General features: G+C 46.5%; 1 long non-coding RNA gene across 1 annotated transcript in view; it reads right to left on the bottom strand.

Annotated features, from left to right (window-relative positions):
- Positions 1–13,356, bottom strand: part of LOC133049518 (uncharacterized) — a 304,845-nt gene that overhangs the window by 117,448 nt on the left and 174,041 nt on the right. Inside the window, exons 3-4 of the long non-coding RNA XR_009691348.1 lie at positions 7,335–7,480; positions 6,799–6,932 (exon numbers count right to left, since the gene is read on the bottom strand). This is a non-coding gene — a long non-coding RNA (uncharacterized LOC133049518). The remainder of the gene's footprint in view (positions 1–6,798; positions 6,933–7,334; positions 7,481–13,356) is intronic.

Below are 13,356 nucleotides of genomic sequence, written 5' to 3'. Positions count from 1 at the left end.
ATGTAGGGAGAGACTGGCTCCTTCCTTTACCCCCAGGCCCTTCCCCAGAACCTAAGACCCTCCCCACTTGACTGTAAGTCTGTTGTCTCCGGAAGCTGCATTCCTTCTCTGGTTCCTGGTTCTCCACCACTTTGAAACATTTGTGTAGCATCACAGGTGCCCAAGATAAACAAACCAAACCTCAGCAAGAGTCTAATTACTGTCCACAGGGCCTTAGGGCTCCTGCAGACATCATCTCTGCCTTCCTGTAGTGCCAAGTTACATGAGCCAAACTGAGAATAACTTTAGGTTATTATTAGTGCACACAAGACTGTATTATGAATAAGTGCGCCCAGACAGGAACTGATATTTTTGGTTCCCAGCAACGTTTTAGACTAAAGGGTAGAGATGTATTATTGTCATCCATCTATGATGGTTCCAAGAAGGCCTTGTCTCTACAGCCATGTGTGAAGAATGGAAGAAAAGGGAGCAAACTAAAAACTATGAGCAGGGATAGAAAATGGTACCAACAAGGTGTGCTGTGTTGAGCTTTATCATCACAAAGTTGCTCCCTCATTTGATTCTTGGGTGAATTCTCATCAGTATCTTTAATACATTAAAAAACATAGAAGTTCAAAGACATGAAATGACCTTCCCAAGGTCACAACCATGACTTGAACCTGGCCCACTAACTACAGAGAGTCAGCACGTTCCCACCTCATCTGTGGATTGTGGGCCCCAGGGTCCACTGGGTCTTGGTTCCGGGACACCTGGGGAGCAGGGAGACAGAGTGTGAAGTGGCTTTGATTTTAGAGGCATCTCAGCTCAAAGAACTGGTCAACCTGGAAGTGTGGGGAGGGACATGAGGGGAGGGGGAACCAAAGGGTGGGGTCTTCAGTGGCTTTAGGCCCCCCCTCTGTGTCCCATCACCCACTGTAGGCTCCTCATTTTTAGATTCCCAGGAGTCAGCTCAATGTAGAGCCCTGGGATCTGACTGCCACTTGCGCACCTAGGTGCAAACTTATTACCCACTGTCTAAAGAGTACAGTCAGCCCTCTATATCTTCAGGGGTCTGGGTCAGGATAAGTCCCCCACCCTCCCCCCTCCACCAACCTGCAGATACCAAAATCGATGGATGCTCAAGTCCCTCATATAAAATGGCTCAGTACAGTCAAGTCAGAACCCATGGATGTGGGGGACCAGTTTTATTTGCATTTTAAAGTAGGCCTAGGACGACTGCAGCCCTTCACAGCAAGAAATGAGTTACCAGCATGTGAACCTCAAGCAGGAAGTATGGTGAGAAGGACATCCCAGCCTCGAGGCTGAGTTTACATAAATGGTCCGTTTATAATGGAGTCGGATCATGTAAGGAAGATTGCCTTAATTATCTTTCTCTCCATGAATTTGCATCTAGGATAGATCCCATCACCACCTGTGGAGATTGTGGACCTTTTAGAAATGGATCAGGTTAATCACAACGGTACTCACGGCTACCACTTATTGAGGTTTTATTATGTAACTTAGTGGGCTAAGTACTTTGAGCATATTCCCTCATTTAATCCCCATTACAACTGTATGAGGGCTTCCCAGGTGGCACCGGTGGTAAAGAGCCCACCTGCCAATGCAGAAAATGTAAGAGCCGCCAGTTTAATCCCTGGGTCAGGAAGATCCCCTGGAGAAGGAAATGGCAGCCCACTCCAGTATTCTTGTCTGGAGAATCCCATGGACAGAGGAGCCTAGCATGCTACAGTCTGCAGGGTCGCAAAGGGTCAGACATGACTGAATCGACTTAGCACACACACACACAACCTTATAAAGCAGGTACTATTATTTCTCCCTTGAGAAACCTAAGCAAAGAGGGGTTAGACACTGTCTAAGGTCACGCAGCTAGCAGACGGTACAGTGGCGACTGGAAGTCTGTGTCTTGCTCCAAAGTCCTGGCTTCAGACCAATACCAACTATGTCATTTCTAGGACTTTCTGGACCCACGGCTCAGAAGGGCCAGGCATAAAGTCTGAATGGCATAGAGGCCTTTTAGTACTTTAGTATTAAATACACCCTTTCATTTCTTCCTTTACTCCATCTTTTCCCAGACCAAGACAGAGTGGTATATTAGAGCTGGCTTATTTAACAGTTGTTAACAGTTGTTTCGTTAATTGTTGTTAACAATATAACAGTTGTTAAATTTTTTAGGAATTTTACAAACTGTTAAGCATAGCTATGATTAAAAATTAAATTATATAAATTTACAGTTAAGTTCTATTAAAACGAAAGTAATAAATACTCGAAACTCATCACTTCCTAACTATTTCACTACTCTTATTTTCTGTGCTCTTGAGATTATTTACCTTGATCATGTATGTACGGTGAACATTCTATATAAAGATGTGCTACCATTCCCATGTTTGGTGATCTCATGGGAACAGCTTGCAACTGGCTGTCGTGGCAGTGTTTACACCATGGAAATTGGCAATGCTATAAGCCAAGGTGTTTCCCATTTGAGGAACTAATCATTAAACATTTACCTGCATTACCACTGCATGGACAGTTCTGATGCATACATCAGGATAGGGAAAGGGGATTTTGGAAGGAGAAATAAGATCCCAGTGGCCACAGTGACAGGACAGAAATGATAGCCAAGCCAGCGAAATAGCAAATTATTGGGAAGATGCAAATTGTTTTGGAGAAGGGAGTCTGAGGCTTTAAAGCAGCTTCCAGGGCATTCCTTTCTCTATTCCAGATCCTTCCCTATTATAGTTAGTGTGGAAAATTCTATCCGATGACTTTCATGGAAAAATTATGGCTCACAAAACCAGCCTGTTGGCAATCCCAGTCCAAAAGGGAAGACCAAACTCTACAAAAGTACAGTCTCTCGTTACTTGTTCTCATTGGTCATCTTTCTTACTCCACATGTAGACCAAAGCCTAAAGAAATATTTCACTTTGCAAGAAGAGATTGGAAATATCCAATATCTGAGAATGACACAGTGGGCAGTGACTATAACATGGCATAACATGTGTGAATGCAAAAACAGGACCCTCATCCACGAAGCTGAGGGGCTGAGAGGGAACAGGTCAGGGGATGTTACACAGAGAACGGAGCCCAGCGCTAATCTAGCTTCATCTGGATACTTCGCGGCAACCCAACAAGGACGCTGTTCACAATTCACAGTCTACCCAGGCCAGCACTCTTTTCACATTTAGGCCTGGTTCCCACTAGGATAAAAGTCACAGTGAAACTCCAGGCTGAGTACCTGGTAAGAGGCAGAATCTCCAAGGCCAATAGTGAATCAGTGACTCTGATCCCAGTGGCTTCGGTGTCAGGGAAAGAAGTGAGGCTGTTGAAGCTTCCACTTCGATGCTATTTCTGGTGGAAGGGGAAGGGATCATGGTTGGGATGTCAAAGAATCATGCTTCGATTAAAGTTGAGCTACAAACAGCATCAAGAGCAGAGTCTCCTAGCAGATTGTTAGACCTTCAGACGATTTGTTCTGAAGATTTTCTTAAGAATTGCTGAGCTCTCTATTGTGTTAACCTGGAGAACAGCCAGCCAAGAAAAACTTCACTGTTACGAGATCCAAACAATCTGTTGTAGATAAGCATTGATTTTTTTTTCCCCCAAATCAGATTACTACATAGGTTACCTACAAGGCTTAGAGTTTGCCTTTTCTAATATAGTATAGTATATAGAATACTATATTACAAATATTCCTCTCCCCTTTTTAACCTCTTTTTGGGGTACTGAGATGAGAGAGACAGAAAGGAAATCAAGGATCATTTTACTTGACCTAAATTGATGTTTATGTAATTTTCTAGGCTTTCTTATAATGTTAGAAGAAGAAGGCTTGGAATATCAGTTTATCTCTACCCTGTCTCCCATGAAAAATGTCATTAAATTGCATTTGATATTGTTTCCTTGAACCCTTCAGAGTTGCTTGTTGTTATTGTTTGTTGTTGGATCTTTTTCCTCCCCACAGGGTTCTGTGTGACTTCAGGGAATAGAAATGAAATGCTATATGGGAAAGTGCAATTATCAGAAATTCACCAGCTGCCACATTTGACCTATGTTTCATTATCTTCCTCCCCGCTTCATTTTTTTGCCTCCATTTCAAAGTCATAGTTGGATGCAAGGAAGAAAGTATTTCTGAAGGTGAATAAAAGCCCTGGCAACTGATGTACCCCTAGTACTATTTCAGCCTCTGGTGCTGCCTTGAGAAGAGGGACCACAGCCTCCCCCGATGGCCTTCACTGTCCATCCGCTTCCTCCCAGCGCCCCTTATCTGAGCTCTCCCCTGCCTCTGACAACAGGGTCCCTGAAATTTACTTCTGGGCCTATCAGATCAGTTGTCAAGGGAGCCTTCATGGTTTAATTCTTTAATTTCAGGCCACTGTTAGTTACGCGCAAGATCAGGACTGAGCAAGAATTTTAATCCTATTGCCTGTCAATTCATCTTAACCTCCATCTTCTTCCTTATGTCCTTCTTCCCAGAACCTGTTTCCTGCTCTCACAAAGGCTTATAGAGAGCGCCTTGAATTGAGCTGAGTGATCAAAACTGACCACAGGACCAGCATGAATATTCATGAGTCACATTAGTTGTCAGGCCATGGCCTCTCTTGGAATGGGTCTGCACCCTATGGTGTCCCAAATTTTCCCTTGCCCGAAAAATACGCTAAAGATGCACAGTGAGGTTGCTGAGTGCCAGAGAGAGACTCCGCTGAAAGAAGGGGGACACTCACCCGTCGAGAAATTCAGCCAGGGAGAGAGGTCCAGCCCTGAACCCTCCCTGAGATGCAGGGCTTTATTTCCCAAACTTTAGGGTGCTTAATAATGTGCTTAAGAATGATCAACAGGGCCTCCTTGGCAGTCCAGTGGTAAAGATTCCACCTGCCCATGCACGGGACAAGGGTTTGATCTCTGGTCTGTGAAGATCCCACAGGCTGCCTAACAACTAAGCCAGTGCGTCACAATTAACAAAACTTTTGCACTAAGAGCCCATGCACCACAAAAGAGAAGCCACAGCGATGGGAAGCCCATGAACCACAGCTAGAGAGAAGCCCCCGATCACTGCAACTAGAGAAAAGCCTAAGCACTAACGAAGACCTGACAGAGTCAAATATAAGTAAATATAAAGAATGATCAACAGAACTTGATTTCTAATATCCAGAAACCAGAGATTCTCATTTAGGAGACTCGGAGTAGCACCCGGGATTCTGATTTTAACACTCTTTCCCCCACGGGTTTCTGCAAGGGTTATGTGACTGATGATTGGATTCTCAAATCCAGAGCTGAGCACACCAGTGGTAACAGGGGCCACAGAAAACAAAGGAGCAGATAAAACCTCCTGAAGAAGCAGGCCAGTCCTTCCTCGAGAGGGAGGAAGGCAGGAAAGAAGGTGACAGGAAGTGACCGGTTACATTCGGATGGAGGAGCAGGAAACAAACAGAGTCCAAAAAGGAGAGGAGTCAGGAAGGGGTTCCCTGTGAGGAGCAGTAGAGGGAACTCTGTTCTCCTGTCCCTTGGAGGCAGAGGTGATGGGTGGCAGGCACAGAAGAGGGAGAGAAGAAAGCTGGGCAGGCAGGATGCTGGAGGTCGCCAGCTGTGATGCCGGAGCCGTGACCGGGGCTGGCGGACGGAAGCCAGCATAGAAGGGTCCCCAGAGCCGAGTGTCACGCGGTGACAACTCCGGCAGCCTGGTGCCGATGAAGGGACTGTGTAAATCTTCCCCATAAGCACATAAGGGGCTTATCCTATAAACCCCTGCCAGGCTGGGATGGTAATTCGTATTTAAAATCTCTGCCCCTAGCCCTGACAGGGAGTTACCTCGCAAATACCCAGGGAGGCATTTATTTATCCTGCAAATCTCCCCAGGATGCCTGAGCAGGTGTCACTGTTCCAGGGCCGTCCATGCGGGATGTGAATTATCAGGCCACTTTCAGCAGCGGCTCAGAGCTAAGCCCCACATAAGTCTTGCCTATGGGCGAGAGGAAAGGAAATCACGAACTAGTTTCTTATTAGCCTAGAGGTAGACAAGATATACGCTGTACGTCCTCTGCCAGGGGGGGCCCAAGGAAAAAGCATCTATTAAAGATCAAAGCTGGGGACGTGGATTATCACCCATCCAGGAGGTAATTCCATCTTCCCCTCTCTCTGCCTCTTCCTAGGTTCTGTATCAACTTTTGTTAATACAAGGAGATAGACATTTCGTGATTTCTACATCTGACTTGACCCATAATCCTGGCAATTACAGAGTTAAAAATCAAAACACAATCAATAGGAAATCAAGCACCTCAATACATCGAAATGTTAGAGAACTGTTGAGTGAAACTGGCTGCCTTGGCTGGGCATGAAAATAAACTGCTTGCCTGAGTTGTCTCACAACAGGAGGTCCCGAAAAAGAATGCGACGCTACAGCCAAAAGTCACCAGAGATTTGGAGAAGGGTCGAAAGGAGGAGGGAGGAGATGGTACATCCTACCAACCTCCCAGAAACTCTCACACTGGAATCCACCTTGGCTGAGAAGGACTCTGATTCAGACCACACATGGGCAACAAGCAAAATGATTGGCCAGAGATGACCCAGAAGCCAACTGCAATACCATAAACCCCGAGACTGTAAGCCATGTGATAGCTCGGTTTCCTTGCTCTGCTGTTCTCCACCGGGGCGCCCCCTCCCAATAAAGTCTTTTGCTTTGTCAGCACGTATGTCTCCTCTGATAATTCATTTCCAAGTATTTGATCCCACCCTCAGGCCCTGGAAGGGGTCCCCCTTCCTCCAATGAAAATGCTTCCAGATCATTCAAAAGCCGAGCCCACCACCTACCTGGTGGTCCTGCTTCCTGCAAACAATGACAGAAGATCGAGGCAGCCAGAAAAACTCAGGGAAGGTCTCCTGGAAGTCTGGGTCCATCCTCTAAACATTCAGATCTGCATCTTCACCAGCCCAGGAGCCAGGCTCTGTGAAAAAGGGGAATCGGGAAAACCATTATCACTGGGTCTGCTTTAGTGATGTGGCCACACCCCAAGGGCAAGGCTCAGTGGGGAATGGGCTCTAGAGGGGAGAGTGCAGAGAGTAGGACCACTTAGTAAAATAAAAAGTATTAGGGTATTTGCTAAATCTGGCAAACCTAAGAGGAATGAGTCCATAAAGTGCGTTTGTTTTATCGTGGGTGTGGGTTACTAGCCACAGCAAGCCCTCATTTGCAGTGTCGCCCTTTGCTCATTCTACCCTAATCTGGGGAGCCATGGGTATGGCCAACTTTCTGGCTGCAGGGCTGGTGGGGCTGTATTCCCTAGGCTCTGCTCCTGCATCCACGGTGGGCTGCCCTCAGGGTGGGCACTGGTGGGGCTGGAACTCACCTCCATTGTTTAACAAAGCCTGGGGTGTCTTGAGAGCCCAGAGTCTTGAGGCAACTGGGCACAGGGAAGCCATGGCAATTTAGAAATAGTCCCAAGTCTTCAGGTAGCCATTAAGAAGAGCACTTCAGAACAGGATGTATGAGAGCCTGCAGCAAGAGCAACAAAATAGGAGTGAATGCCTACGTGTGTTGGGCTTACTGGAGGATACAAAGGGAAGAACAGTTTGGTCCCTGCCCTCAGGAACTGTAGTGAACTCAAGGAAACAAAATAAATAAATTTACACGTGCATCAAGCAACTGTCTAATGGCCCAGCAGTTCCTAAGCAGCAGCCCAGTGGCATTTGGTTGTTTTGGATGACATGCACCCGTAGTTGTGGTCAGAGGAAGACAATGAGCGCAGATGGACTTGGACGTGTTTCTTTGGCTGCACTGGGTCTTAGTTGCAACATGCGGGACCTTACACTGCAGTGCATGGGTTTAACTCCAGTTGTGGCGCACGGACTTAGTTGCCCCGAGGCAGGTGGGAGCTTAGTTCTCCGAGGAGGGATCAAACCCGTGTCCCTATCATTGGAAGGCAGATTCCTAACCAGTGGACCATCAGGGAAGTCCCTAGACAATTTATTATTTACAGCAAGAAGAATATTTGAGTCCAGCCCCTTCCCCAGTGGCTCAGACGATAAAGCGTCTGCCTGCAATGCGGGAGACCTGGGTTCGATTCCTGGGTCAGGAAGATCCCCTGGAGAAGGAAATGGCAACCCACTCCAGTACTCTTGCCTGGAAAATTCCATGGACAGAGGAGTCTGGTGGGCTACAGTCCATGGGGCCGCAAAGAGTTGGACACGACTGAGTGCCTTCACTTTCACTTTCCTGAGCCCCAGTTCCAATAGGATGATGAACAGGTGCTGCCTGAGCATGGTGTGGGGACCATTAGGGAGAGGGACCCTGAGATTAGGAGACTCTGATCTTAGGTGGGGTTGCTAGGAAGACTGCCATCTTCCTTTCTGGAGAGATTACTTTTATTACCCTGTGCGTTTCAGTCATGTCCGACTCTTTGCAAGTCCAAGGACTGTAGCCCGCCAGGCGCCTCTGTCCATGGGATTCTCCAGGTAAGAATACTGGAGTGGATTGCAATTCCCTTCTTCAGGGGATCTTCCCAACCCAGGAATTGAACCTGAGTCTCCCACATTGCAGGAAGATTCTTCACCATTTGAGCCACCAGGGAATCCTTATTACCCTGGAATATAAGCAAATCTCTCTGAGGAGGTAATACTTCTATTTTTACTACCCAGGAACATGAACAAATTTGTTCTAGAAGGAGTCATTGTCTCCATATTTACATTAGCATTCCTCAAAAGACAATTCTAGAGCAAATTGGCTCATCATGCCTAGATGTATAGAAACGAGCAATTCATAGACCATCCTCTCTCAACATCCTTGAAGAATAAAGAGCTAACAAAATGATGAAGACTTTAACTGACATGGTTTGAGGAGGACCCTAATGGAAGCTATTATGATTAAAAAATGCTTCATGGAGAAATAATTTGGCATTGTCCCTGAAGAACTTGTAAATAATGTCCAAGATTCTGGCCCATTCTATCTGCTGGGACAAGAGCCAGATAGTAAATACTAGAGATTTTGCAGACCATATGCTGTCTAGGGCAACTATTTAATTCTGCCACTGTGGTGTGAAAGCAGCCTTATACCACACCTGAATAAATGAGCATGGCTGTCCTCAAATAAAACTTGATTTACAAAAACAGGCAGCAGACTGGATTTGTCCAACGGGCTGGTTCATCAACTTCAGCACTAGAATACACAACAATTCACTTTAACACAGATGCAATAGGATGATCAAATCGACGGGTCACTGACCATCAGAAATGGCAGAAGGAATTCATTCAACAGGAAGAAGGTTGGATGAAGAAGCACAGAGTAGGGACTTCCTTGGTGGTCCAGTGATTAAGAATCTACCTTCCAACACAGGGGACGTGGGTTCAGTCCCTGTTTGGGGAACTAAGATCCCATATGCCATGGGGCAACTAAGCCAGCGAGCCGCAACTAGTGAGTCTGTGTATCACAAGGAGCCCGCTTGCCACAATGAAAACCCAGTGCAGTCGAAAAATAAATAAGCAAACACTGAATAATGGAGGGAGTCACAGAGGAGGAATCTAGACTAGGTAATTCCTAGGGTCCTTTATCACTCTAAGATTCCATAATTGTTTAGGGACTTGGTAGAGCAACTATAAACTCAACAGGTATTTTGAGTCTTCTTCCAGATGTAGAGTACTATTAGAATCTTAATCTATACATTCACCTCCAAAATTCTAGAAGAGCTAGAGATTCTAGAAGGTCACAGAGAGCCTTACTCATGTTAGTTCTTAGGTTCTCTGAAATAAATGATAAGAGAGACTTTTCATCTGAGGGTCAGTGACCCAACAATGAGAGGGGATGTGCTGATGGGAAATCCTTCACGTAACTTCGCTGAGGCAGAAGACAACCAAAATACAAGGGTTCTGTCTTGAGAAGTCCAGTTCATCATAAGAAATAAAGACTTTGGAATATGATACTATGTGTGTGTGTGGTCAGTCATATCATACTCTTTGCAGCCCTATGGACTGTAGTCCACCAGGCTCCTCTCTCAATGGAATTTTCCAGGCAAGAACACTGAAGTGGGTTGCCATTTCCTCCTCCAAGGGACCTTCCTGACGCAGGAATCAAACCCACGTCTCTTTCATCTCATCTTCCCTGATAGTTCAGTTGGTAAAGAATCCGCCTGCAATGCAGGAGACCCTGGTTCAATTCCTCGGTCAGGAAGATCCCCTGGAGAAAGGGTTGGCTACCCACTGCAGTGTTCTTGGGCTTCCCTTGCAGCTCAGCTGGTAAAGAATCCACCTCCAATGTGGGAGACCTGGGTTCAATCCCTGGGTTTGGAAGATCCCCTGGAGAAGGGATCCCCTGGAGAAAGGAAAGGCTACCCACTCCAGTATTCTGGAGAATTGCATGGACTGTGTAGTCCATGGGGTCGCAAAGAGTCAGACACGACGGAGCAACTTTCAGTCACTCACTCACTCTTGCGTCTCCTGATTGCAGATGGATTCTTTACCACTGAGCCACCTGGGAAGCCCATGATGCTATGCAGTGCTGCTCAAATACTTCCTTTCCCAGTGTTTTCAATTGCCCAGGATTTGTTTTAATCAGATACGATAAGATAGTAGACACAGGGACAAACACCTGTGAGTGAAAAGTTTATTATGTAAAAATTTCCAAGAGGAGGGGGCGGTCCGCATGCTACCCAGAGCCACACAAGGAAACATCAGGGCAGACAGGAGGCAGGCATGAGGGTAAAGCAACACGGGCAAAAGCCACTGTTGTGCTTTTCCTGAGAAGGGCTGGGTGAGGCGGAGGAAGCAGCTGAGCGGGTTGAGGACTGGGTATTTGAATCTCAGTGGCCTCCTAGAGGTTACTGTCCCCTGGCGTGATTTAGGGCAGGTGCCTGATAAAAGGAGGAAGGTGGTTGTTCAGTTGCTCAGTCATGTCGGACTCTCTGTGACCCCATGGACTGCAGCACACCAGGCCTCCCTGTCCTTCACTATCTCCCAGAGTTTGCTCAAACTCATGTCCACTGAGTCAGTGATGCCATCCAACCATCTCGTCCTCTGTTGCCCGCTCTCCTGCCCTCAGTCTTCCCCAGTGTCTAGTCCAATGAGTCGGCTCTTCACAGCAGGTAGCTGATGTGAAGTATTGCGGATACAGGATTGGTTGATTTACACATCAAAGGCAGGCTCTCGGGGAAGTTGTCTACTCTCTTGAGGAATGACCCATCTAACCTTCAGAGGGGCTGTCCCTCTCCCAGGTCCTCAAGTCCCCAAGATGTCAAAACATCATAAAATATTGAAAATAAAACTCATGATTAATACACCCAGCCCCTGGAATGTTTTGTCCTAGGTTTCTGGACAGAAGAAACTCTAGCCTTAAATAGAGTTTTAATCCCTTGGAGAAGGTCATGAGGGCTGATAGAGTTGTCACCTCTGTAGAAAATTTTCCCTTCATGCCTGGGTGGCTACAGTTCAAGCTGTGGAGTGAGGCCCACACAAAGGCAGCGGGAGCAGCAGAGCTGAGAGAGCGGTAAGAGGCTTGCAAGACAAGAGCAGTCCGTGAGGAAAAGGTGTTCCGCCTGTGGGAACGGGGTCCTCTGGACTTGAGCAGTGCGCCACCTGCCCAGCTGTACACCACAGCCCAGAGTGCGAAAGAGCCCGGACACACAGGGACGGGGGAGTGTGTCAGTAAAGCTTCCTGGTTGTGGCCGATACACCTACTGAAGCTAGTGTAAGCAGAAAATATATGAGGTAGTTCACAGGAGGGCCAGAGAGTCATAGAGTTGGGGACAGAGCAGCCAGCGAAAACTACCTAGCTATATATACCTCAAAATTCTTCTGGCAGAAATACCACTGTGTACACTGGATGCTGGGGTCAGAGACTCAGCCACGGCTGCCTCAAGGGTAGCAGAATATGGCTCCCCAAAATGGGACTGTGGGAGTTCAGGACATAGCACCCCAAAACATGCCACTTTGACATATTGATTATATTGAGCCCTAGGCACTGGGAAAATAGCAAATACACGGAAAAGGCTTTTTCTGAACTCCCCTTATCTACCTAAAGACAGATTTTCCAGGAGGAAGCCCATTGTCATAAATCATCTCCCTAGGAATTTCGCCAACTGGGGAAGATGGACTGTATCACAGGAGAGAAGGGAAGTCTGCACCTCACTCAGACAAACTTCATCACAAACTACCATCTCTCCTATCTGTTCTAGTTCTAAGGGTCCATTCAACTTTCCTAGAAGTCAATTTTTCCTCCCATTAAGAGGAGGACTTCACCCTCCTCTCCTGTCCCTGTTAAGATGATATTTAAGCCTGAATTCTTTTTTTTTAATTAATTAATTTTTGGCTGTGTTAGGTCTTCATTGCCACATTCACTAGGCTTTCTCTACTTGCGGCGAACAGGGGCTCCTCCCTAGTGGCAGCGCGTGGGCCACTCTTGTGGAGCACAGGCTTTGGAGCTTGAGGGCTTCAGGAGTTGCAACACATGGGCTCAGTTGCCTCCACAGCATGCAGAATCTTCCCGGACCAGGAATCGAACCCATGTCCCTGTATCAGCAGGTAGATTCTTAACCACTGGACTAGCAGGGAAGTCCAAGCCTGAATTCTAAGCCACTTCTTTGAATTACTCATTTTCTCCAGGTATCTCTCACATGTACAAGCAGCAGACATGTTAATAAACTCCTGTTTGTTTCTCGTGTGCATCTGCATTTTATTATGGAGTCTTAGCCAAGAACTCAGAAGGCTAGTTATTGAGTTGCTAAGTTGTTTCCGACTCTTTGCGACCCTGTGGACTGCAGCTCGCCAGGCTTCCCTGTCCTTCACCATCTCCTGGAGTTTGCTCAAACTCACATCCATTGAGTCAGTGATGGTAGTGGGAAAGTATTTTCCTCCCCTACTAGGGCCAGACATCCCTACCACTCACTGTATTTGCCAAGAGATCTAATCCCTAAATCATAGGAGGAGGTCTTAATGCCAGGGAAAGTGGGCAGAATTGGCCTTAGCTTTCAGACTCTCTAGCTCCAGAAAGCAAACTAAAAGCAATTAGAATCTGTACTACATGAGCCAACTTATATGACCTGTCACCATAAAGGATGAGAGGCTTAGAGTTCTAGGATCAAAACTGGGGACTCGAAGCAGCTACCACTGGGATGATCGCCTGTGTTCTGGGTTGTCTCGATGCTGGTGACAGGGGTGAATCATCTAAGTAAGAAACACCAACATCTCAGAAGCAGACTGCATTGTGCCAGTAGAACCTCTTCCTGAAATGATGAACTAAATCACAAGCTAAGCGCCACATATAATATTTACTACTTAAAGAATTCCATTGTAGATCCTTCTGCAAAGTGAATAACCATCCTTCTATATTTCTCTCCAGTGAAGCTGGATTAATATATTGAGCTTTCTTAAATCAAGGTGTACTGT

The sequence above is a fragment of the Dama dama genome, chromosome 30 (assembly GCF_033118175.1).
Source record: "Dama dama isolate Ldn47 chromosome 30, ASM3311817v1, whole genome shotgun sequence".
In the NCBI taxonomy this organism is placed as follows: Eukaryota; Metazoa; Chordata; class Mammalia; order Artiodactyla; family Cervidae; genus Dama; species Dama dama.
Note: the sequence above shows the minus strand (reverse complement) of the source record. Positions and strands in the feature narration are given on the sequence as shown.